This window comes from Protopterus annectens, chromosome 11.part0 (genome assembly GCF_019279795.1).
Source record: "Protopterus annectens isolate FY-2018-M chromosome 11.part0, PAN1.0, whole genome shotgun sequence".
NCBI classification, from domain to species: Eukaryota; Metazoa; Chordata; order Ceratodontiformes; family Protopteridae; genus Protopterus; species Protopterus annectens.
Genome location: NC_056745.1, coordinates 461,812,027 through 461,836,923, shown reverse-complemented (window position 1 = coordinate 461,836,923; position 24,897 = coordinate 461,812,027). Strand labels below are relative to the sequence as shown.

General features: G+C 39.0%; 1 protein-coding gene across 1 annotated transcript in view; it reads right to left on the bottom strand.

The window, feature by feature from the left end:
- The window catches only part of OPTN (optineurin), a 700,455-nt gene extending 675,907 nt beyond the window's left edge, over nt 1–24,548 (bottom strand). Inside the window, exon 1 of the mRNA XM_044087961.1 lies at nt 24,395–24,548. The gene's annotated coding sequence lies outside the window, so the exon portion shown is untranslated. The remainder of the gene's footprint in view (nt 1–24,394) is intronic.
- Between the last annotated feature and the right edge of the window lie 349 nt (nt 24,549–24,897).

The window sequence follows — 24,897 nt, the reverse complement described above, 5'->3', positions numbered from 1 at the left end:
AAAATGCTTCACTGGCATAGTCTCTATATGAGCTTTATTATCAAAAGAATAAAAAATAGAATCCCCCTGTTTCATAGCTCACTTTTTGTTAGACATACTTTTGTCATTCCTTCTTAGAATGTTCTGCATCAACAAAATGACTTTAGAATATTTTTATTTTCTTGGAGGACCAAAGACAGTTGAATTCAGCAGCTTGAATCTCACACCTGCTTCTTGACATTCCCAGACTGCTGAACAATTTTTTTTCCTCCTCTTCTGTCTGGTATACAGTGATTAATCACTTTCCACACTCTACTGTCTCCATCTTTTAGTACTTTGCCTTTCTGCTACAGAATCAACTTACTGCTGGTAGGGCTGCACCTTTAATACTACAGGTCTTAGCTGCTTTCTCACATACAGGTTTGGAGAATACACATGATGTGCCATTTTAATTAACAGCTCCTGCTGCAGAATACCAGTCTAGTTGTTTATTCATGCTTTCAGTCGGTTCTAATTTCTCTTGTACATGCTTTCAGTCTGTTCTAATTTCTCTTGTACAGCAGAAGATTGCAGGTTTTCCCTGTGTGCTCTGTCCTCTAATACTACCATTTTCTGAAACATCTCTTCTTGAGCAGTCTCGTACTCGGCCAGCCTTTTCTTCATTTTTGACCTCTGATTTTTGCAGTTTTATCATCTCTTCTAAATATATGTTTAAGGCTTCTTCCATTTTTCTCAAGCCTTCAGTGTTTCATTTATTTTAATCAGCTGAGCACATTTGACATTTTTCCAGATTACTGGAAGCCATATCCTGCACTGAAAGCTGGTGCCTGAACAGCTTTTTGCTGTACAGCTGCAGGATTCTTCCCAACCAGTGTTTTCTGCTCACCATTTGGAACTATTATTCCTTTCAGGTTCTCCAAATCATTTTTTTTTTTTGCTAGCATCCAGGGAGTACACTTACTTGCCAGTAACTGATATTTACCCAAAGAAATTCACTCTCTCTTTTCTGAGGTTCTGTTTTCATCACATAGGGAGAGCTGAAATTAAGCTGTTATTCAGTAGGCAGCCATCCTGGAAGCCCCTCATTGCCTATATTCTGATATCAATCCCTGATAGGGAAGGCAATCACTAACCTGCAATCCAAATGTCTTCTTGGCTTTTTCCCATTTTGTTACCTTTCCTTCTTTAAAATTATTTGTTCCCAAAACCTAGGTTTCAGTAAATTCAGGCCCCATCGAGTCTATTCTCTATATCCCTAATTGTAGTCACCCCTATCAGCATAAACTCCTTTCTCCATTCCAGTGTTGGCATAGCTCTTGGTATACTTTCTGCTACTTTATGACTATAATATTCTGTGTGCCAAGGATCTGTGTCCAAAATCCCATTCTTTCCTTATTCTTAAAATTACCCTCCCACTTCCTCATCATCACTTTACATTTTGAATTGGAGCTTTCTGCTTTGTGTTACGTGCAAGAGCCTTAATGTAGATCTGAAATATTCCTTCAAATCAGGTAATCCTAAACCTCCTTGTTCTGCTGGGAGAATCCGTTTATCCCACTGAACATCTTGCTATCTTAGCCTTCCAAATAAAATCCTTCAACTCCACAACTTCTCCTCTGGTTAATAGTCACTAAAGATGTGCCTGACCTAGGTATAAAGTTAAAGGGACTAAAAACATTTTACTGCTTTTATCTTGCTATCCTTATTATTAGGCAAGAGCTTCCAGTTTCTCAGAGTTTGTATCATCTTTTGTTTATTCCCACATATCCTTAGCTGCAATAACCAAATCATTTTTGCACATGCTAGTTCCTGTAAATCATCCTACATCAAGGATAACACTTGTCAACTACAGCCCTTTCCCTTCTTCAAAGCAAGTCAATAATAAAAAGAAAAAATATATATAATGCTTTTTCCAATCACCTCACATGCCTGACACTTCAAAAACTCAAGTCAGTTCATCAATTAAATTGTTTTAAACAACTGATACAGCAAATTTGGCAAGAGTCAAGTGGGATAAAATTATTCTTCCAGCAGAACAGAGCGGATTGGGATTACTCAATCTGAAGGAGTATTTCAGAACTATTATTCCCAACTGTGTACCACCAAAAAATTGTCAGCCTTCTTTCAAATACCGAAGTAACAAACTAAAGAACAAGAATAAAGAAAGTGTATTTAAATTGTGTTTTTTGGTCTATGTTCTGGTCTGATGAAGTGTTATATGAACGCGCTTACCAGTTATTAAAGTGTTTTCACTACAGCTTTAGAGGTCGTATTCTTTATTTTTGTTAATTCAGTATTTCAGAACTACACAGGTAAGACTACTGCACATAGCACAAACAACTATAATTCAAAGTGAAAAGGGATGATGAGGAATCACTGGAGAAGCTCAAGAAACAAGGAGAGACTGCAATTGTGGATGCAGGCCCTTAAGGAGAACAATAATCAATCAATAATTTCTTTTATTTCACATATGTTGACCGGGCTAGTGTAACTGGATACATGTCCTTTTTCAGAAGAGGCCTGGGGAGAAAAGCTCCAAACAGTTAAAGATTTTATATTATATATATATATATATATATATATATATATATATATATATATATATATATATATATATATATATATATATATATACACACATATATATATATACACACACACATACACACACACACACACACACACACACACACACACACACACACACACACACACACACACACACACACACACGTAATATTGAAGAAGATTTCAGATAATATTGGTCACTTCACTGTTAGCACATTCTTTCAGTTCATTTCTATTTACAGAGCAAGTCAGAAGTGTTTTAAGATAGTATATGGTTAAAACTCTTCAAAAAAATAATCATTATATCTTGCTTACTTAGCTTACATTCTAATTTCTTCAGAAATAAGTAACAAGGAGTGAGAGGTAGAATGGAAGAAGAAAAAAGAGAAAGCATAGCAACTGCAGTAAAGGTTAGTCAGGGTTACAACAAGGACAAAGCCAGTGTGTTCTAAGATAGATTTTGAGCTTTTGTTTGAAGATAGTAAGGGAGGAAAGTGATGTTAGATCACTAGGAAGAAGGTTCCAGTGTCTCCCAGCTGTATTTGAAAAGAGAGAGTCACCAGCCAGGTTTTTGGATTTGCTTATACTAACTAGTAGTTTATTAGAGGAGCGCAAGGTGTTCAGGTTTTTGTAGGGAGTGACAAGGGAAGATAGTGTTGGAGTATTATGAGGCTGGTACAGGGTCTTATGGATAATTGTAAGTTGGTTAAACATAAGCTGATTCTGGAGTTCCAGCCAACCTAGTTGTTGTAGATTTTGGCAGTGATGGGTTCGGAAGGGTTTTCCTGTGGCAAATCCGGCAATGTTGTTGTAGGATTTAGCCAGTTTTAGAAGATTATTTTTCGACAGGTTAGTATAGATAGGAGAAACATAGTGAAGTGTAGATATAAGGTGGGAGTGGGCAACAGCGGATCTGGCAGGTGAAGTAAGGAAAGGTCTGATCCTGTAGAGGGAACTCATTTTTTGTTGACAGTTTATACTGTATTGTTTATTTGTGTATCAAAGGTGAGGTGGTTGTCAATAGTAACACCTAAGAGTTTGGTAGTCAAGTCAGATGTTATAAGTGTGCCATTGTTAGATGTAACTGTGAAATCTATTTGGATGGACTTGTGGGTAGGAGTGAAAAGTAGGAGCTTTGTTTTTTTTTTGGATTCAAGAGGAGGCATCACTGCAGAAACCATGTTTCTACTTTGCTAAATACTGTTTGTGTTTTAATTGCAGTTCAGATGAGGAATTGGCTATGCATATTATTGTCGAGTCATCTGCATATTGTATACAAGTAGCCGGATTGCTAATTGTAAATCACTGATGAAAATTGAGAAAAGGAGAGGGCCTAAAATAGAGTCCTGGGGTACACCTAGTGTGACAGGCAGATGGGAAGATAGGTGATTCTCCCAGAGCACTGCTTGCTGCCTATTGTTGAGGTAGGAACTGAACCATTTTATAGCCAGAGTGTCGAGAGAAAGAGATTTGAGAATATTTAAGAGCAACTGGTGATTAACTATATCAAAAGCTTTTGAAAGATCAATAAAGAGAGCAGAGGTAAGAATATTGCTATTTTTATTTTTGTTGATGGTGTTAGAGAAGGATAGGAGGGCGGTTGTAGTACTATGGAATGGACTAAAGCCATGTTGGCACTCAGCAAGCAGGTTATTTTGAGTTAGATGGTTGAGAAGTAGATTATGCATGCGTTTTTCCATTAGTTTTGCTAAGGGGGAAAGAAAGGCTATAGGTCGATAGTTAGAGTGTTCATTAGAGCTCCCACCTTTGTGTAGGGGGATAATGTGTGAGATTTTCCAGATTACTGGAATTGTTCTGTTGATAAGGATGGCTATAGGATAGGCTATTGCTTTAGCTGCTTTATGCAGGTATTCTGCAGGTAGTTGGTCAGCTGATGGAGTGCAAGGTTTTAGTTTATGTACGAGTTTGCAAATATAGTGTGTTGGGATGGGTTGCATTTGAAATGTAGGGGGAGAGCTAGAATAGGAGGTAGGAAGGGTAGAGATATCAGGAGATAGTTGGTTTGCAACAGATTGAATGGTTTATGTAAAGGTGTTAAAGGCATTTGCAGCTTGCTTGGAGTTTTCATGTGTACTACCTAGTAGGTTGGTGTTGTGGTTTGACCTGGGTGAAGCAATCTATTAATGCTTGCCCAGAACTTTTGTGGATTATTCTGGTGTTTTTGTTGCATTTCTTTATAAAAATGTTTTTCATCAGAGATTAAAGCTTTTTTTGTGACATTTCTCAGCTGTCTAAATGTCAGATGATCCAAGTCATTTTTGGTGGTTCTCCATGTGTTCCAGGCTTTGTTTCGGAGTAACATTTTCTGTCTGGTGCCTGTGGAGAGCCAAGGGGCTGGCTTAGACCTAATTCGTAGAGTTTGTTTTGGAGCATGCTGGTCGAGGATGGTTAAAAATTTATTATATCCATAAAGTAGCAGAAAGTATTCTAAGAACTAAACCAACACGGGAACGGAGAAAGGAGATTCTGCTGACAAGGATTACTGCAATCAGGGATACAGGCAATAGGGGGCCAGAATTTATTGGAGAATGGCAAAGCAACCAAGGACTTGGGAGCAAACAACTAGAAAGATGATAGAATGAAAAGACACCAAGACTTTACTTGGACTGCAGATTAGAACCTGCCTTCCCTTACTGGGGATGGATATCGCAGTATAGGTAAAAAGAAATGGGGGGGGCTTCCTAAACAAAAGACCAGCACTGGTAGAGTTTTTAATATAATCTAGAACAGAAGCTGCCATTAAAGAAGGAATAATAAGTACAGCTACAGCATATAAAATATTGTACGATAACCATAAGAATAAAATCAGAGGAGGTTGGAAAGGATTGGGAAGAGATTGGATAAACAATTTGCAAAGAAACAAATGGGAGGATATATGTACATCTCCCAAATATGCAACAAAATCTAGAAGATTTAGGATTTTTGCCTGGAAATGTTTGCATAGATATTTTTATACTCCAAGTAGTCTCCAGAGAATTTTTCTTTAGGTAGACAGTAAATGTTGGAGGTGTGAAGGGGAAGAAAGAGGTAACTGGGAACATACCTGGAGTGTGGTGAGTTGGCGGACAGATTCCCTGCGGGATGAACTGTTGGAGATGCTGGGTGGGCAGACTGGTCTAACGAGGGAGATGATTTTTCTGAGCTATGATACAGAATTGGAATTGCCTAGATACGGTAAGGCCTTGCTGTGTCTAATAATGATGGCTGCCAAAAAATCAATTACTAGAAAATGGAAATCAAAATCTAAACCAACTATACTCGAAGTAGTGAATATAGTAACAGAGATAAAACAACTGGAACTGAGATCTTTAGAAAAGGGTAGGAGTAAACTACACAGGAAAAATGGTAATTGTGGGAACAATCATACAAGGGAGGAGAGGCCTAAAAGGCAGCAGGACTTAAATGAGCTATGCAATGTTTGTATGAGAAAGATTGGGTAGACAAGTGATGTATAATGTTTGCAACCAGGAGTATGTCACTATGGCTTGTGATGTAAAATACTTGCGACTAGGATTACGTTGGTGTGGTTTGTTTTCATTTACATAAATGTAGGACTGCTTATGTAGTAAGTGATGGTTTAATGAAGATGTTTCTTAAAAAGGCAAGAAATTAATAATTTATATAACATTGCTTAGGTTATATGAGAACTAGCAATACATGTGAAGTATAATATTTATTATGTTAATATAGTTTGATTACTTTTATATGAATGTAAATTTGACACTGTCACAAGTTTCTAATTCAGTAAAGGTGTATGGAAAAAAAATTATACAGCAAATTTCTAGTCCGTGTTAAATAAGTGGATGTTTTAACCTAATTAATGATTCTGCTTAATTTAATACTTACTTGAATTAATATACTTTTAAAGTGGAGAGAAGCCTACCTTACTGCTGATTGATGGACTATGATGCCTTCCACACTGCATCTCAGAAAACGTATGAATACTTTTCATCTTTTACGAAACTGTCTTTTGTATTATTATTATTTCACAGGGTTTAGAAATGTATGATTTAACTTGCTGATAATTTCACAAAGGATGTTTAATCAATATGCAAAAAAGTTGCAGTGTTGTGCTTTAAAAGTGCAGTTACTGTCCTTCTGTTGTAGCCTGTTGCTACATTGAATGGGGTATTTACTAGGGTCATACTACCATTGCAGTGTGCCGAGGATGTGTATAAAATGGAGTGTATTCAGTCATTAAAAAATTGTCAAAGAGATTCTTGAATGCAACTGCTGTATAAGCTGGTTCAGTATTTAATGCTGGGTCCCCTGCTTTGAATTGTCTATAGAGTTATTATAGCAGTTTTACAAATGGCATGCCCCACAACATAACATGGCGTAGTCAGTCATTCCTGCTTCAGACTTAAAAGCTTTTCTATTTTTATCTTTCAGGCTTGACCTGTTCCACTCCTAACTTGCCAGAACAGGCTTTTTGTTCCATAAAATACCAAGAAAAGGGAAGCAAGTGTAAAAGGAGAGCAAGTAAGAGGCTAAACTGGGAAACATTATTCCCTCTATTCCAGGTTCAAATATGTGCAGTGTGCAGAACTGGTGGTAAAGGGCACAACCACTGACCAGGGTGACATAGCAACTCTCCTGGCTAGTAAATTTAGCTTCAATTTCACCCCCACTTCCCCCTCTTGAAATTCCTTCTAGAATATACCCAACTAACCAAAAGGGAGCAGGTCCTGGTGGGCACTTGCCAAGGCCAAAAATACCACTTCACTGAGCCCCGTCATCACTGGTTGCCTCCTAAATAGGTGGAAATATGACCTAGCAGGACCACTTGAGGCACCCAACTGCAGCTTCAAAACAGGTTACATGCTAGGTGAATGGACTACCACAATGGTCATCCCTCTTCATAAGGGTGGACCATCAAATGACTCTGGGAACTACAGATACATCAGTCTGACATGTGTAATATGCAAAGCCATGTAACAAATTATGAAAATTCTGATGATGTGAGGGAATGTAAAGAATTATATGTCATTTGTATATCAAACTGATTTGTACAGGTGCTTGTGTTGAAAATGATTTGTAAAATTGCTTGTGTTAAAAAACATACTAACAGTGTGTCTGGCTGGACAGCACAGAAATACATCTGTATGTCAGACGGTATTATAACTGTTGAAACGAATACTGTAAGATAAGAGGTTAAGCTCAGCTCTATTCTGAAACTAAATTACTTAATTATGCCATAAAGATTGTAGCTCACATGTTTCAATGCAGCCACAGACAAAAGTTTGTAATAGGAAGTCTTCTGTATTGTCATTGGCAGTGAACTAATTGCTACTCTGCAAGGGCGAAGTTTGAAATTGTTTTATGACTTCCAGAAGCTGCAACAGATCTTAGCAAACCTGTGTGTGTGTGGAAGGTAACACATCTGTGCTAAATCCTGGCAGCCTTTAGTAAGTATGGGAACCAGAAGTCAGATGACCAGATGTATGTGATGTCATTCTGTAATCCAGCACAAAAATGATGTTTTAATACTAGACGAGACTGAAGTCTCACAGCAGTCTGTTTTTGGAACCGGACACAGAAGGATCACTCATCTACTTCATCTTGCCTTGCTCTAGTAAGTGACCAGGGAATAGTAATTCTTTAGATTAGTCAGAAAAATATACCTTAAATCACCTAAGTGTGCCACCTCACAACAGTTATTAAACTGAACTAATCACTACATTTCAATGTACAGCTGTCTTCCTATATTTCCACTAGGAATACCTAGCTAGCCACCTACTGCTGTCATGCAGGGCATCCAACAAAAGTTGGCTTAAGCCATTTACACTGTGCACTAAAAATTGTTACACCACACACAGATGTGACCAAGCTCGAGAGATGAAATGGTACATATTCCACAAACCTATTCCAAATTTTCACAGCAGAAAGACTAGCTAGAGGTCAAGGTGTTGGCAACGTAAACATATGTAAGGATATGATGTATATATCTTCATCCAAAAAAAATCAATCAGTCTTCCTTGACAAGAAGGCATTTGAGCAGATCTCTAACAGTACTTAAGACAAAGCCACTGACTGCTTCAGAACATCCTTCACGCAAACACTAACTCATAAGACCCAGTTATGAAAACATGAATTTCAAGTTTATGAAAATGTTTGCTCTAAGGGAGGGGTCATGTGAAAAGTACATGAGGTGAAAGGACAAGACCTCCATCTTTATTAAAATGACAGCTCTGTGCATTTCTTCCTCATTAGTAGGTCTGCACTGTCCCCCCATCCCCCTACAAGTGAAAGCACTCCCTGAACACTCAAACATGTATCAGTTATATTACAAGGTAACTAGGATTCCTTGTATATGTACTACGACAGGGACCAAAGTTATACTTTCAATAACTGGGAAATATATGCAAGACTGCTTTTGAGTGCAACTCAGGAACTTTCTTCTGAAAATGAAACTTCCACAAAACCCACAACTGATGGTGGATTTGGAATAAAGTCCATTTTCTGTATCCTACAGAAAAATACCACAAGCATCAGGATCTCTTGGCATTCTTAAGACTGTCTGAATCCCCCATCGTGTTACGACAATCACTAATCTCTCACTCTCCAGTTCTTCCGTTACAAAAAAATTGATGTCAGGAAAGATGAAATACAATAAAATAAAAATGTAAAAGGACAGAAATCTAAAAAAAGACATGTCACTAGTGAAAATGGAAGAAGTGGGCTTTAAAGAAATTGGACTTTCATACAGCTCTATTATTAGGGTAAGACACAGCTCTAGTCATTAGGTTCATCTTTGACAACCTCTAGGACAGAGTCCACTGCTAATCCTCCTGGGTGGCCATCTTCATGACAATAAACCACTGATGATTGTGGCCCTGAAGGAACAAGTAGACCTGGAAAATGTTCCATTTTAATGCTTCATAATGGTGATAAGGGGAGGAGAGAGATTAAGAAATAAGGCAGCTGAAGTAGCTATCACTAGTGGAATAAGCTCCAAGTATAAGCTTTCATTGCTTACTGTGGCAGAATTAAAAAAAAATTAATAAAAATAGCCAACCATCTACAAAGGGTAAGCTTAAAAACTTTATCATATCAAGATATAACAAAGGATACAGATAACTTATCTTTATGACATTCCTTCTGAAAGATTTACTTCTGTTTGTATAAAATCTAAGCCGTCTGTGGATAGCTGTACAATGCACAAGCTATTTACTATAAACTCAGGAAAAAGACAGACTTATAGCAAACTTGGTATGAAGATCAGTCTGTCCCAAACGCCACCCCTTCTTAGTGAAAAATTGAGTAGAAATATTTAACAGAAAAGACCTCCCAACTCAGAAATTGTTTTGGTAAAAAATACAGCTAGAATACTAAGTATGGGTCAACAGATGGCCCTCCAATAAAAATGGGAGCCAATACAGCATGGCAAATGCAAAACCGGTCCACATGAAACAACTCCATGGTCGCCTATACATACATGGCAAGGTATCCTTAGACATGACCACAACACAATATGACCTGTTGTCATCCTGGAGAAAGTATAAATGGATATAAGGAATTCTAATAGAAAATGAGCAACATGGAGATGCAGCAGCCCTTAAAAAGGTATTCAGGATGTGAATGAATACACATCACAGCATGAAAGGCAGTACTATACCACTGCCACTCCCAAAAAGGCCAAACCTAAACTAGTGATTGAAGGTTATGTGCAGCACATGGAGACATCAGACACAAATACTACTATGCTGCTAATTACAAAGACAGTAATCAGCATAATCACAGGAAATTTCAAGGAGCTGTTTAAGACCAATAGACGTAAACCATGTTCCTGATGCAGTGTATGCAATGGTAACCAGGAAGCTTACAGAAATAAAATGACAAAGTGGCCACCGGAATCCATTAGCACAGATACAGTAAAACATATTTCATAATGCAGATACCACCATGTTGTTGGTGATGCTGGTCAAATGTTTGGTCACATAAAACATGAAAAGAATAATTAGCGGCTGCTCTAGCAGCTCTGATGGACAAAGATGTGGACCAGTACACTAACATATGGATGCTTTCTACAGAGGACATATTAGGGTGTGGTAGAACAGACAACAGAAGTCAACTTGTGAAATATAGTCAGAAATTAAATTTCTGCTGGCTGAAAGCACCTTACTTATCCAAGTGGTGGTATGCTGATAGCGGTCCATTGCTACATAGAAAAGGCAACAACTTGATGGACGATTCCACTGGTATACGTGCTGACTTCAAAGTCATCCCAGGCTCCCTAGTGTGGTGTTTCCTTGTGTTGAATACAGATTTCTGCATGAATACAAACTCACCCCAAGACCAGAGTACATATTTCATAGCTACTGAAAATGCTCCTTCTCTGAAGTACAGGCCAACACTAAGGGACTCTGGCTAACAAAGTTCGAAGATGACTGCAAACTGGGAGCCATTATTGAATCCTCAAATGATGCAGATACTCTACAAAAGGGCCTTACAGAAACAAATGCTTGGTGCCAGAGCCATGGGCTCAAGCTCAATGCCAAGAAATGTATAGTTATCCCCTTTGCAAAAAACATGTACCACATTGCCACAACAGTCAGGAAATCCTTCTACATGGCACACCTCATCACTAAGGACTTTTCATCCAGAAAAAAGGTAGTCATTGTCCCACTGTACTCATCCCTCATTAGACCCATTATAGAATACAACGCCTCATTTGGTATGTACTTCTCAAGACATCTGCAACAACTGGAAAGGCCGCAGAAATACCTCACTAAAAGAATCACAAGCCTAAAGCAGATGCCCTATGCTGACCGCCTTAAAAAACTCCAGCTATACTCTGTCGCATATTGTCTACTCCAAGGCGATCTCTGCTTAACATACAAGGCCATGTCAAACCCAGAGCTGTTGGACATGCTACACTTAAAGAAATCCCTATCCCTCAGAGCCACACGCTCCAGGGATCTAAATCTTGCCATCACAATAAACAAAACATGCTGGAGGGATAGGTTCCTGACCCAGAGACTCCCCAGACTCTGGAATAGACTGCCCATACATGTCAAGCAGAGCACCTCTTTGGCCCTCTTCAAAAGGAACCTTGATGATTGGATGGGAGAAAGGAAATTCACCCCAGGGATCATGTCAGTCGCCCTGCTAGACAGGGTTCCAGGGAAGTAAATAGTGTGGGAAGAAACAGCCTGGGAATTGTTATGGGTAGGCTTGTATACGCCCTAGGGCCGACAGCCTAGTACCAACCTATGAACTCAGTAACACACCTCTCAATTGACCCAAATGTTGCCTGACAGTTTTGGTCTGTTCATCAAAAAATATGTTTTTCTGGCAAACTGTTGAGAGATGATCACTAAATGGCAGACAATGAGTTTCAGAATTCATCTTCAGAAAATGCATGTTAATGCAAATGCAAAACTTGTTATTCTACCAATTTTGATAGAGTGGAGTAAAGCACTCTACTCAGAAGTGCAACAGATCTTGCCGATACTGGAAAAAAAACAGAATGTGCAGAAATCATTTACAGTACAAGGCAAAATACCAGGTATTAAAAGCATACTCTAGCTTCCCTTTCTTCTTTTTTTAAACCATGACAATTATTTCTATAGCCATTGAATGCTGTAGGTTTGGTGTGCCCAATACAAACTACATCCACATGCTAAGGTCTTGTACTGTGATAGCTTCAAAATGGACAACAAAAACAGAGAATTGTACTCTTGGCAGTCAGAAGCAACAAGTTGTTTTCTAGATGGAGCTATTAAAGTATTGGTTTTACTGAGCTGCTGCTGCCTTGTTTTTGTTCTGCTCTTATGTCCTCATTTCTTCACCTGTCCCACAGTGTGCATCCTACCACCTTTCTCAGGTACTTCCATCACCTCTAGCTTCAACTGTTCTGCCTTTACTGCCCAGGCTTCTGCACCATACAGTAGTACTGGTTGCACCACTGTCTTATACACCTTACTTTTCAGCTTCTTTGGCATTCTTCTGTCAGACTACACCTGATACTCTATGCCAGTTGGCTGTAGCCCCTCTGATTCTAGCTCCGACCTCTTCATTCAGCCTACCTTCATCCTCAACTACCCCTCCCAGACACTTGAAACTGTTTACCTGTTCCACTATCTTCCCTTCTATCTCTATTCTCAGCTTCTTCGGACTTCCCCAATTTGCTGCCATTACCACCGTCTTATCTGTGCTTAGTTTCATCCCATGTGCCTTCATATTTGCATTCCATTCGCCTGTCCTTTGCTGAAGTTCTAGGTCAGTCTGCCTGCATTGCCACATCATCTGCATACAGCAGCTTTGTTGATACCTCCCTCCAACCTGTTGCTAATGTAGTCCATCACCAGTATGAACAGCAGTGGGCGCAGTGCTGAACCCTGATGTACACCCACTCCCACTGGGAACCCCTCTGTGAGGCCGGACACTGTTCATACTTGAGTCAGTGTCCTTGTATATAGCCTGCACAGCCTGCACTAATTCTACCAATGTTTCTGGGACTTCAAACCACCACAGTACTGCCCAGATCAGCTTTCTTGGAACCTTGTCATATGCTTTCTCCAAGTCTAAGAATGCCCAGTTGGACACTCTCCTCACCTCTAGCTTCTTGTCAAGTATCTGTCTCAACGCAAGCATCAGGTCAATTGTGCTGCATCTTGATCTGAATCCACACTGCTCATCTCCCATCTTACATTCTACTACTCTGCATACCCATTTATCAATCACCCTCTCCAGAACTTTCATGCAATGTGATAGGAGTTTGATGCCTCTGTACTGCCCACAGTTGTGGATGCCCCCTTTGTTCTTGTACACTGGCACGACTATGCTTATTCTCCAGTCATCTGGGATACACCTTTCTCTCCACACTGCTATAGCACTCGGGTGCCATTTCTCCCCTATCTCACTCAGCATCTTTATCATACCTGCTGTGACCTCATCTGAACCTGCTGCTTTCCCTGACTTCATCTTCCTTAGTGTTGTTCTTACTTCTTCTAGAGTGGGCTCTTCTTCTTCTCTCATCGTAGGCCGTTTCTGGGGCAGTACAGCTTCTGTGGGGTTTTCATCATTCAGAAACTGCTGGAAATACTCCTTCCATCTGCCTTTGATGCCCTCTGGACTGGTGAACAGGTTGTTGCTGGCATCCCTTATGAAGGGTGTCCATCTTCTTTATCTTTCTGTCTCTGTCTTGCAACCTGATACAATTTCTTTGTGCCCCTCACGGAGTCACTTTCCAGAAGCTGGTACAGTGCCTCCGATGCCCTATTCTTTGCTACTGCAACTTCTTTCATAGATTCTTTGTTAGCTAATTAGTGCTCCTTCCTAGCCGGTCAGTCTTTTCTAGCTCCCACTTCTACCTGCACTCCTTTCTTTTGATGACTTCCTGGACTTATGCATTCCACCACCAGCTTTCCTTGTGTACCTTATTTCCATACAAGGCTCGGCCACATATCTTTTCTGTAGTCCTAACACATGCTGTTTTTAGGTGCTGCTATTCTTCAACTCCAACTATTTCCTCCTCTTCTTGGGGTGCTAGAGCCCTGAGCAATTCCTTGAACTCTTGTACTTTCCTCTCCAGTCAACTTCCAGGTCTTCAGCCCGGTCTCTGTTGACCTTAGAGCCTTCTTTGACCACTGCTTGCAGCTGATTTTGGCAACTAGTGGTTTATGCTGTGGGCCAACTGTTTCACTGGGGAGGACTTTGCAATCATGGATTCTCCCCAGTGCCTTTTCCTTACTAGGAGAATGTCTGCCTGAATTGCATGTTGACTACTCTTGTATGTGATCTTGTGACGGTCTCTCTTTCTGAACCATGTGTTGGCTACTATCAAGCCATTTGCCAGAGAAGCCTAGAATGGCTTCTCCTTCTTTATTCCTCCTGCCCCACCCATGGGGACCCAGGCAATCTTCATATCCTGTTCTGCCTGCCCTGATATGTGCATTCAAGTCACCCACCAGCAACACCAATTCATGTTCTCCTGCTTTATCTAGTAGGTTGCAACTGCTGTCTAAATGCACTCTTTTCCTCACTATCACAACCCTGCTGTGGGGCATACACTGAGATTATGAATACTGCCCAGTCATTATACTGGAGTCTGACTGCATGAGACGGTCATTAATTCTGATATCTGTTACTGCCTTCTGAAGCCTCTTTCTCACCACAATTCCTACACCATTTCTAGCCTGCCCTCCACCTGAGTAGTAGACTCCGGATCCCAAGCCAAGTGGCTTTGCTGCACTGCCCTTTCATCTCTTCCCTTAAACACCTAGCATGTCCAGCATCCTCCGTATCATCCACTTCCAAGCTGCATCCTGTCAGTGAACCTATATTAAGCGTAGCAATTCTCAGTTCATGTTTGGCAGGTTGGTTGGTTTTACGTCCAGCTTTCGCTCAGCAGGTAACCCAGGCTAGGCAACTAGACACTGGCCAGCCAGTAGCGTATTGACCCAGGGCTGCTTGGCTTTATGGCAGGCACACACTGGCCAATAGGGGGACATATACCCCTCCCACCATTAGCAAGGGTCCCTGACATGGGTCAGAGTAGGCCAGGTCCTCAACCCACTTATCACCGGTAACTACCCATGCCCATTTTTGGTAGCATTAGTCAACACGACCAAATCATCTAGAGCTATATTTTGCATCAAGTGGCTAACCCTGCCACGGTGCGCAGTCTGTGATCAGTGTTCTCCTATCTTGAGGATACTGTGGACCACAGTAGATGCCCAAAGCCATTGGTCTGTACAACTCTTCCCCTATAGGGCACCATGTAGAGTCTGTGCTGCTGCCCACAGCTCCATTTATTGGCGGGTTTGAGATGGAAACACTCAGCATGTTTTTCGGACATGGGAGAAACTCCACGGAGACCCAGGGAGAACACACAAACTCCAAACAGGCATTGGTCGGAGGTCAGGATCGAATCTTGCACCTTGTGCATAGGAGGCGAAGACCTTAACCACTAAGCCATCAGCATTCTCTAGTTTAACAAAAGTTTAGCAGCATGCATTATTAAAAACTTGGTAAACTTTAATAAAAAAATTCTAGTCATCAATATATTAGCAGCCTGTGATTTTAAAATTGGTTTAATTGAAATAAGACCATTAATACCAGAGGGCTACAAGCATTAAGCAGTATTTTCCAGTATTGCACACTGTTGTTGATAAATCCTGCTCTTTAAAGGCACCACTGTATTCCCGATGTAGAAGGCTTAACAGGAACGACAGAATGCAATGTTGACAACTCCCTTAGTATTGCAGTTATAATACCCCTTCAGGGAAATTGTCTTGGGATAACCTGAAGCAACCAGGTGGGTGCCTTGCAGTATATACCTGCGCTGCTTACAGGCACAGCATTTCATCCCCTCATTGTGGCACAGTGTAATCTGGTGGGCATCATTTCTTTCCAAAATTACTTTTTTGTGCACATCTGGGTAGGTTTCTCAAAGTATCCAAGACACCAAAAACAGCCAAAAAACACTGAACCAATGCACGTTTATAATCTTCTTGAGAGAAGATACGTCTGTATTAAAATGAATGACAAAGGTCTGTGACAAGTCAGTGTCCACTTTTCTTTCACTGGTTGTCAGATCACTGGGGCAATATAATAGTGACCTGAAATGAGTCTGTCTTGTTTTGGATATCCATTTCAGAACTATAGTGGATGGGGCCCTTGAAAGACCTCAGTATCACATTTGATATTCCACCTAAAATGAAAGAATTCCTGAAAGTGAAATATCCTTGGGTCCCAGGAATGTATGGCATCCTCAAAAACCACAAATCAGTGACGACCCTCCCTTGAGACTGACTGCGGCTTCAGTTAGCTCCAAGACGGAATGGTTTGCTGAACTAGTTGAATTCAAGTTAAAATTCTTTTTGGAAAGCAAAAAACATTTTTGAAAAGATTCCTGGCACTTCCTTCAAATTTTAGCCAGATGCTTTATTTATCACAGTGGACATTAAAGACTTGTTTTCTGTCATTCCAAATTAAGGTATGGAATGATTTTTATTGGTAATATTAAAGGGTACTCTGTTTGATCAATGTATGGAACTTGTTCTAAAGAACTACGTGCATTACAAGGGGGAGTACTAAAAACAACATTGGGCATAGCTATGAGTATCACCTCAGCCCTAATATTTACCAATATAGTAATTGTTCTAAAGAACTACGTGTATTACAAGGGGGAGTACTAAAAACAACATTGGGCATAGCTACGAGTACTACCTCAGCCCTAATATTTACCAATATAGTAATGTGGTTTTGGGAAACTACTAATATTAACTCCCCCCTCTTCTCTAATGTAAGTCACTACATACAATACCTGGATGACATTTTTTTTCTCATAGGATCATAGCTGGTTACTAGACTATTGGCCCCGAGGCCCTCATAAGCCTAGCCAAGAGTTTAGCCCATGTTTAGGGAAATCAGCGCCCAATGCCCCTGTCCAGCAGAGACATGGGTGGAATCCCAGGGGGATATTTTCCGTTTCCCATCCAGTTATCCAGGTTGCGCTTAAAAAGAAGTAAAGAGGTACTCTGCTTGATGTGGAGAGAGAGAGAGAGTCTATGGGAGTCTCTGGGACACAAATCTGTCCCGTCAACAAATCTTGGTGATTTCACAGACCAGGCGGAGGCCGCTCATGCGGGTTACTCGTGTGGAGCTTGACTTGCTGATATGCAGCAGTCCCATCAAGGTGGGGTTCATGATTGCCTTGTATGCCAGACAGAGGTCACCTCTGAGGAGTCTGTATGAAACTGAGTAGAAGGATAGGGCTTTTAGCATATCTGTATAGGGTAAATGTTTGAGGCCCTGGATTTTCCTGGTGAGGAACCTCTGTGGTCTCCCCAGCTGCTCCATGTGCTTTGTGGGGTATATGCTGAAAGGTGCATTGTACTCAATAATGGGCCTTATAAGGGAAGAATATAGAGATGTTACGACCTCCTTGCCCCTGGGAGAGACACCCTTACTTATGAGGTGGACCACGTAGAAGGCTTTTGGTACCACGGAAGCAACATGGTGGTCAAAAGTCAGGCTGCTATCAACCTGGGTACCAAAATCCCTCATAACGAGAATAATCAATGAGCTGGAGCTCTTTATAGACTTCCTCAACCAATATACAAGTGTTTTGCAGTTTACCTACCAGATGAACAAAATGACTGTCAACTATTTAGAAATTACACTGTATATAAATTTAACTGCTGACAGATACGAGTCAATGATATTTAGAAAAGAACTTTTCAAACACATTTATTTTTAATTTATTTATTTTACATTTGTTAACTGGGAAAGTCCAACTGGATACATATCCATTTTCAGTGGAGGCCCCGGGAGAAAAGCTCCAGAAATACAATAATAATTTAACAAATACATTTAAAAACTACCAACAGTTCAGATAACGATTAAAACAAATAAAGATTGCAGGAAATAAGCTGAGAGAAAATTAGGGAGTAAGTTTGGGTAGTAAGGTGTAGGGGAGCAATATAATAATGGAGTAGAAATGCCAGAACAAATGAGGAAGAGAAAAATATAAAACATAGAGAGTTAGCCTGAGTTGGGAGATTAACCTGGGCTAAGGCAGGAATATATCCAGTGGTTGGTGATTCTGCACTTTACCAGTCAACACCCAAGGTGGCAAAAGAAAAGCAGAGGTAAGGGGCAGTTTAGAAGGCTAAGCAGACTTGTATCCAGAAAATCTGTTTTTCATCAAGAGGTTGACAAGCTCTGTGGTCTACTTCAAGAAAGAGAATACCCAATTCAATTTACTGGACGAAGTTCTGAAATGGATATCCGAAACAAGACAGACTCATTACAGACCACTATTATACTGCCCCAGTGGTCTGACAACCAGTGAAAGAAAGGTGGAAACTGACTTGTCACGAGCCTTTTCAGTTTAATAAAGACGTGCCTTCTCTCAAGAAGATTATCAACATACCAAACAGGAATCTTCGTAATTCAGCGTCTTTATTGGAAAAACAGGCAACAAAAATCATAACTTAGCGCTTTTACCCTTGCAATAAAGGCATCATCAGAGTAATGCTTCATTTTGAAAAATCACATGTTTAAATAGCAAAAAACTAATAGACACACCCCCACAACAACCAATAGTAACTAAAAGTTACCATCACATTCAATTAATAATTAACAATTAAAAATCTTCACACGCTATTAAAACACTTATCATAATACCCTATAAAATTATATAGTATACATTAATATTTATAATTTTAAAAATACATGCTATAATTTTGATTTTGATATAGTTGATATATCACAGATAAAACAGGGAACCAACTTCAGAATAAAAAAATTTTTAGGTGTAAACAGTTTGCAATAATAATAAGGCACAATACATCATGCAAAAAAATAATAATAATGTAAAGGCAATTGAATTAGAATAAATCTAATAGAAAAATTCTATATGCCAAAAGGAATTCTTTAAATGCTAATTAACAGTATTAAGGGAACATATGTATAAACAATTGTTTAAACATTGATCAAATCATCTGTGCTCTATATTTCAAAATGCTTGCTAATGAAATGTATTCATTAATACCCGGTGGCTTAGACGCATTTAACCTAAGCTGCCATAAGCATTCCTTAACTTCTAGTAAGGTTTTGGCGTCGCCACCCTTCTCTCAATATGGTACCCTGTCTATTATGAAAAACAAAAATCTTTTAAAATTTTGGCAATTAGTACTATGTACATAAAGTGCATTTGTAGTTTTTCTATTCTTAATGTCTCTGTTGTGCTCTAGAATTCTGCACCTCAATTTCCTAATGGTTTTACCCACATAAAATGATGTACAACTCAAACACGTAGCAAGATATATAACCATTTTTGTATTACAATTAACAAACCCTGGACTCCCTATAGTTTTATTATGATTGTGTACTGTAACATAGGGTCCGTTGTTTATATATTTACACGTACTGCAAAACCCACATTTACTCATCTTGGAGTGTTTGTACATATTTTGGTGATCAGTACTTTCCATGATTTCCTTAAGGTTTTTACCCCTACTGAATGTAAAAGTAGGTGTGGCACCTAAAACCTTAGTAACTTCATTAGAAAGTACCCCTAGCCACACATCTTGAATAATATTTATTATATGCGGACTGTCTGCATTGTAGGGTAAAATCATGGAATGTTTGGTCATTCTCATTAGAGTGTTATCATTATTAGTATTAGTATCATTAAGAGTATACTACTCTTAAAATTTGTTCGTATATAGTGTGTCTCTTTAATGCCACCTCTTCTTTGATTGTAATCATTATATCGTAAGGATAACCTCTTTCCTGCAACATATCTATTAAGTTGATGATTTCTTTCTCATAAATAATGTCATCACTAATGAGCCTGGACAGTCTCACCATTTGCCCCTTTATGATGTTTTTCTTCTGAAAAAAAGGATGGCAACTTTGAAAATGAAGGAAAGAGTTAGAAAACGTCTTCTTACGATAAATACTTGAAACTAAAGTCTTATTCAGTCTGTCCTTAATTAACATTATGTCCAAATATTCACATTTGTCATTGTGTATTTTATAAGTAAACCTTAAGAAAGAGGTGCTATTGATAAGAGCTTCAACAAATTCAATAATATCTTTTTCATTGCCCTTCCAAAATATTAAAATATTGTCTAAAAAACGTACATATAGCGCAATATTCTGCTTAAACATTGGAGAAGAAAATACATAATCACTCTCCCAGTCAACTAGAACCATGTTGGCATAAAGTGGGGCACATTTTGCCCCCACTGCTACACCAGTGATCTGCTTGAAATAATCTCCAATAATGCCTTTATTGCAAGGGTGAAAGCGCTAAGTTATGATTTTTGTTGTCAGTTTTTCCAATAAAGACGCTGAATTACACAGATTCCTGTTTGGTAGTTGTTCAAGACTTCTGTGTTTTAGTTACTGGATTGGATAAGATTATCAACATGCATTGGTCCACTGTGTTTGGCTCTTTTGGTCTCTTGGATACTTCGGGAAGCCCACCCAGACATGTACAAAAACCAACAAAAATGTAAAAGCAATTTTGGAATGAAATGACGCCCACCAGATTACAGTGCACCACAACATGGGGATGAAATGTTGTGGTGCCTGTGAGCTGTGCAGGTATATACTGCAAGGCACCCACCTGGTTACTCCATGTTATCCCAGGACAATTTCCCTGAAGGGGCATTATAACTGCAACATTGCATTCTGTAGTTCCTATTCACCCTTCTACATCAATAAGACAGTGGTGCCTTTAAAGAACAGAATTTATCAATGTGTATGCTTACAGGACATTCTACTCAATGACATGATTTTAAATCGTTTGCCTTCAGTATACTGGAGCAGGTTAACCCATCTCATAGGGGTTGTGACTGGGAGCTAGCCCTTGAATGAAGGGAACTATACTGGCAAATACTGCTTAGAGCTTTCAGCCCCCCTGGTATTAATAGTCTTATTTCAATTAAGCCAATTTTAAAAATAAAGGAAGTTAATATTTGAACATCTAGGATTTTTAAGTCTAATATATTTATTAAACATTACCAACTTGTTTTTAATACTGTATGCTTTGCTTCTAAACTTCTGTTGCATTTTTTATACACGTTTTGATATTTGTTTTGCAAGTACTATTACATTAAAAGGAATAGGGCTTGGTGCCTTTAAGTTTATATAATCCACCAGAACAGTTGCTTGTTTCTGAAGAAGTTCCTGTTTGAACTGAATGGAATGAACACACTTGAACTCGATTGTTTTTAAACACTAAACCTGGTTTGCAGTCCAAGTGACATCTGGTATGGCATTTTTTTTGGTTATTGGTTTTATGCTGTTGGTTTTTACTGTTTACCTAAAGAGAAAATGGTTATAAGACTCAGTAGTCTTAGAATATCTACAAATTCTAAACCTACTCCAGGTCAAATGATACTGCACCTCAGTATGTTGGGTGACTCATTGCATTTTTGCCATACAAGTAGATTACGCAAGTGCACTGCCCCCACCTGCATATAAACATTGCTGTCTCCACAGTCATAACTGCATGAATCCATACCTCAGAGGGAAACATATCAAATCTATACCTCAGCAAAACACACAAACAACATATGTCCTAGTGAAAACTGTGGTATCCTTTTTAACTTTGTGAATACATTTAACAGCTTTGGGAAATTATTTTGAATGCTGTTAAAATCCATGTATCTATGTGAAATTTTAAAACTTGTTTACTTGCACCCAGAGTTGTAACTGAAAACCGTTCCAAGTCCAGTTCACCTACCTGGTTAACAAACATACATACAACTAAATAAAAAAATGTACTAAAGCCAAGTTTCTAAAAATATTCGATGTTAAGCTGCAGGTAACAGCTCACTTCTGAATAACCATATAAAAACCATCATTAATGTTACTATAATATCACACTTAAAAATTATACATTTCTGTAAAGCAACATTTTTCAGTACACTAGAAAAAAATGAGTCAAGCCAACAGATCGAATGCAAAAAGAAACAGAAAGACAGCTCAGCAGGAAACCTTTAGAATTAAAAAAAAAAAAACACTGAAAGTTACCTACTGTGGGTAATATCCTCACTTGAAATTTTATCAGTGGCTAACTTGTTGGTTCTGTTGTCGAAAATACAATCTTATTAAGCATGCACATCGATTACTAATTAATATACACAACTCAGTGTGCATACGCATGGCCATGACTTAAAAATGTTCTGACTAGCTCACTCCCTTAATCAGAATCGATTACTAATTAATATACACAACTCAGTGTGCATACGCATGGCCATGACTTAAAAATGTTCTGACTAGCTCAATCAGAACTCTACAATCTTTTTTTTTTTTTTTTTTTTTAAATACTTCCTCTCCTTTTCAAGTTTTCCAGGTCTTTCAATTGCTCCATATCACATCTTCCTTCCACATCTCCAACCCATACTGCAAAGTCTCATCTTGGGCATCTATACTATCTTAATCACACTCTTTTTTTTCTTCTTCTTGTGTTTTTTTTTTTCCTCTCTCCCAAAGCCTGATGACTATTAACTTCCTCTTGCGCAGATGAGTCGTCCAGGCAATTACATTTTTAGATGCCTATGCACACTCACCCCAGCATGCTGACATAAGTGTCTGCAACAGTGGCCCCAGCAATACCAAGCCTATATCCTTTATGTAAACAAGTTTCCACATAGTAGCTGCATAACAGTACCTTGAATATGGCCTGATCCAGAGCTACTGGTACAATCTGGTGGAATTAACACCATGGTGGTGAAGGCTGCCTCCCCTCTGCCAAAACAGGTTATCAGGCACCAACTCTGCCTTGCTAGCTCCTCAAACATTTGTACCATTAACTGACCCAAGTAATCTGTGGTACAGTTAGGGAGCCATCAGTCTGTGCCATGGAATTAGTTCTTGACTCAACCTACTCCAACCCAGGTTTCAGCAGGGGTAGGGGTGGGGATCTCTGCAAAAAAAATGTTTTCATTTTATGTTATGTTTCCACAGGGTTTCACCTTTGCAACAAAATCATCATTTCAAATACTTATCAAAGAATTCCCAATCCTAATGAAGGTTGGTACACAATAACTAACAAGTCTTCCCTCATGCAAGAATGCAGTTTGATTAAGAAAATTTTATTTTATAACTCTAGTGAGTACTGGGGATGGGAGAGCTGGTAATGGCAACACATTGCTTTCCAAGCTTTTTAAGGGCCAGAATTCACATGACTTAACTTGACATCATTCTGTTATTCAACTATGTATCAAGGAGTCCCCACCTGAAGCTAATCCATGCAAGCCAGTTCTACAACAAATCTGAGATATCACCAAAATTGACCCCTCTTCTTTAGCACAAATGTTGTTTATTTTAACAAATGTTTGTTTTTATATCTTTAGGCAAAGCAAGCGTGAGTATACAGAATGTAGTTTTTTTTTTGGGGGGGGGGTTGCAAAAAGCTAAAGCATAACAGTTAAGAAAATAGAAGAAACAGGACAGAGAAATTTCTAAACAGGACACGGTTGCAGTTCATGTAAACCTGACATGATACGCACGGAGAGAAACTAAGCAGTGCATAAATTCCATATGCTAGACACCAACAGACTCTCATTTTAGAGTTTCCACATTTTCAAGTGTCCAAAGTGGTACATTATTATAGAACTGTAAGACTTTGTAGGACAAAACATTTCACTGCCAGTGCAAAGGAGAGATCGTCACTTTTCGAAAAATAATTCGATTTCCTTAGGCTATTTTATATACCATTTGGAGTTTCACTATTAAAGAAACCTTGGCAAGTATTTTTTTTTTCTGAAACCTCAGGACATTTGCCATTTTTTTCGTAGGACACAAGTGCCCAAAGAGGGACATATGGTTACGCTACGTTATTGTGTATGCACCTTTTCCCTTTTTATAATCATCCAATTGTTTTGTTTCATACCATGAAGAGAATGGAGTCCCTAAGTCACGGCATACTTAAAAATTCTTGAAAACAGTGGGCTTAGCTTATAAACCTTCTCCATATACAAGCAACAAAGCAAACACGGGCAAATTCACCAGAGTAACAGAAAAATGTCAGTTCACTAACTTAAAAAAATAAGCCTAGTGCCCCCATTAACTGGAGGGCAGCAGCAAAACAGAACCTTTAACCACTCTAGTTAGTTCTAGTTTCAGACCACAGCCCAGTGACGACATTGCAAACCTCACTGCAAAACAAGCTACTAAACTCTTTAGTATCAATGCGGAAGACCATAAATTCTGACCTACTAAATTCCTCGTATAATTTCGATTAAGAAACCCCTATTAAAATTTTAACCAACGCAAAGTTTAGCTTACCTTAGTCAAACATTTGTTTAAAAACATTCATAAAGAAAAAACTGCAGTCATAAGACCACATTACCTGTTCTACCTCTTGCCAGTTATTTTTAAGCGCAAACAAACGAAAAGGGAAAACAAGAACCAAATCATCAACAACCACCAGCTACTTAACTCCAGACATACTTTTCTGTACTAAAAAGGGACAGCACCATCCCAGAATTGTACAAATCCATAGTCATTACTTTCACTTCCGTGTTACGAAGAATTCAGTCAATGTTTTGATGCAGCGTTCCGCCCAGCTCAGCTGACACCTTGTAGTATATCACATGACGTTTGGAATTTCCAGTATTAGCTAAGAAACGCACAAGTCGTCGTTAGGGATACCACCTATGCCACTTTGTGAGGGAGGGACAGTCCCTCTTTGGGCAGTTGTGTCCTGCAAAAAAAAATGGCAAATGTCCTGAGATTTTAGGACAAAAATGTAATATATTGTATGCGATAGTTGCATAAAGCAGTTAATCTGTATCTGAAACACCTAAATGTTATAGAAACAGAATAAGCAACTTCAAATGCTACAAGAATAAG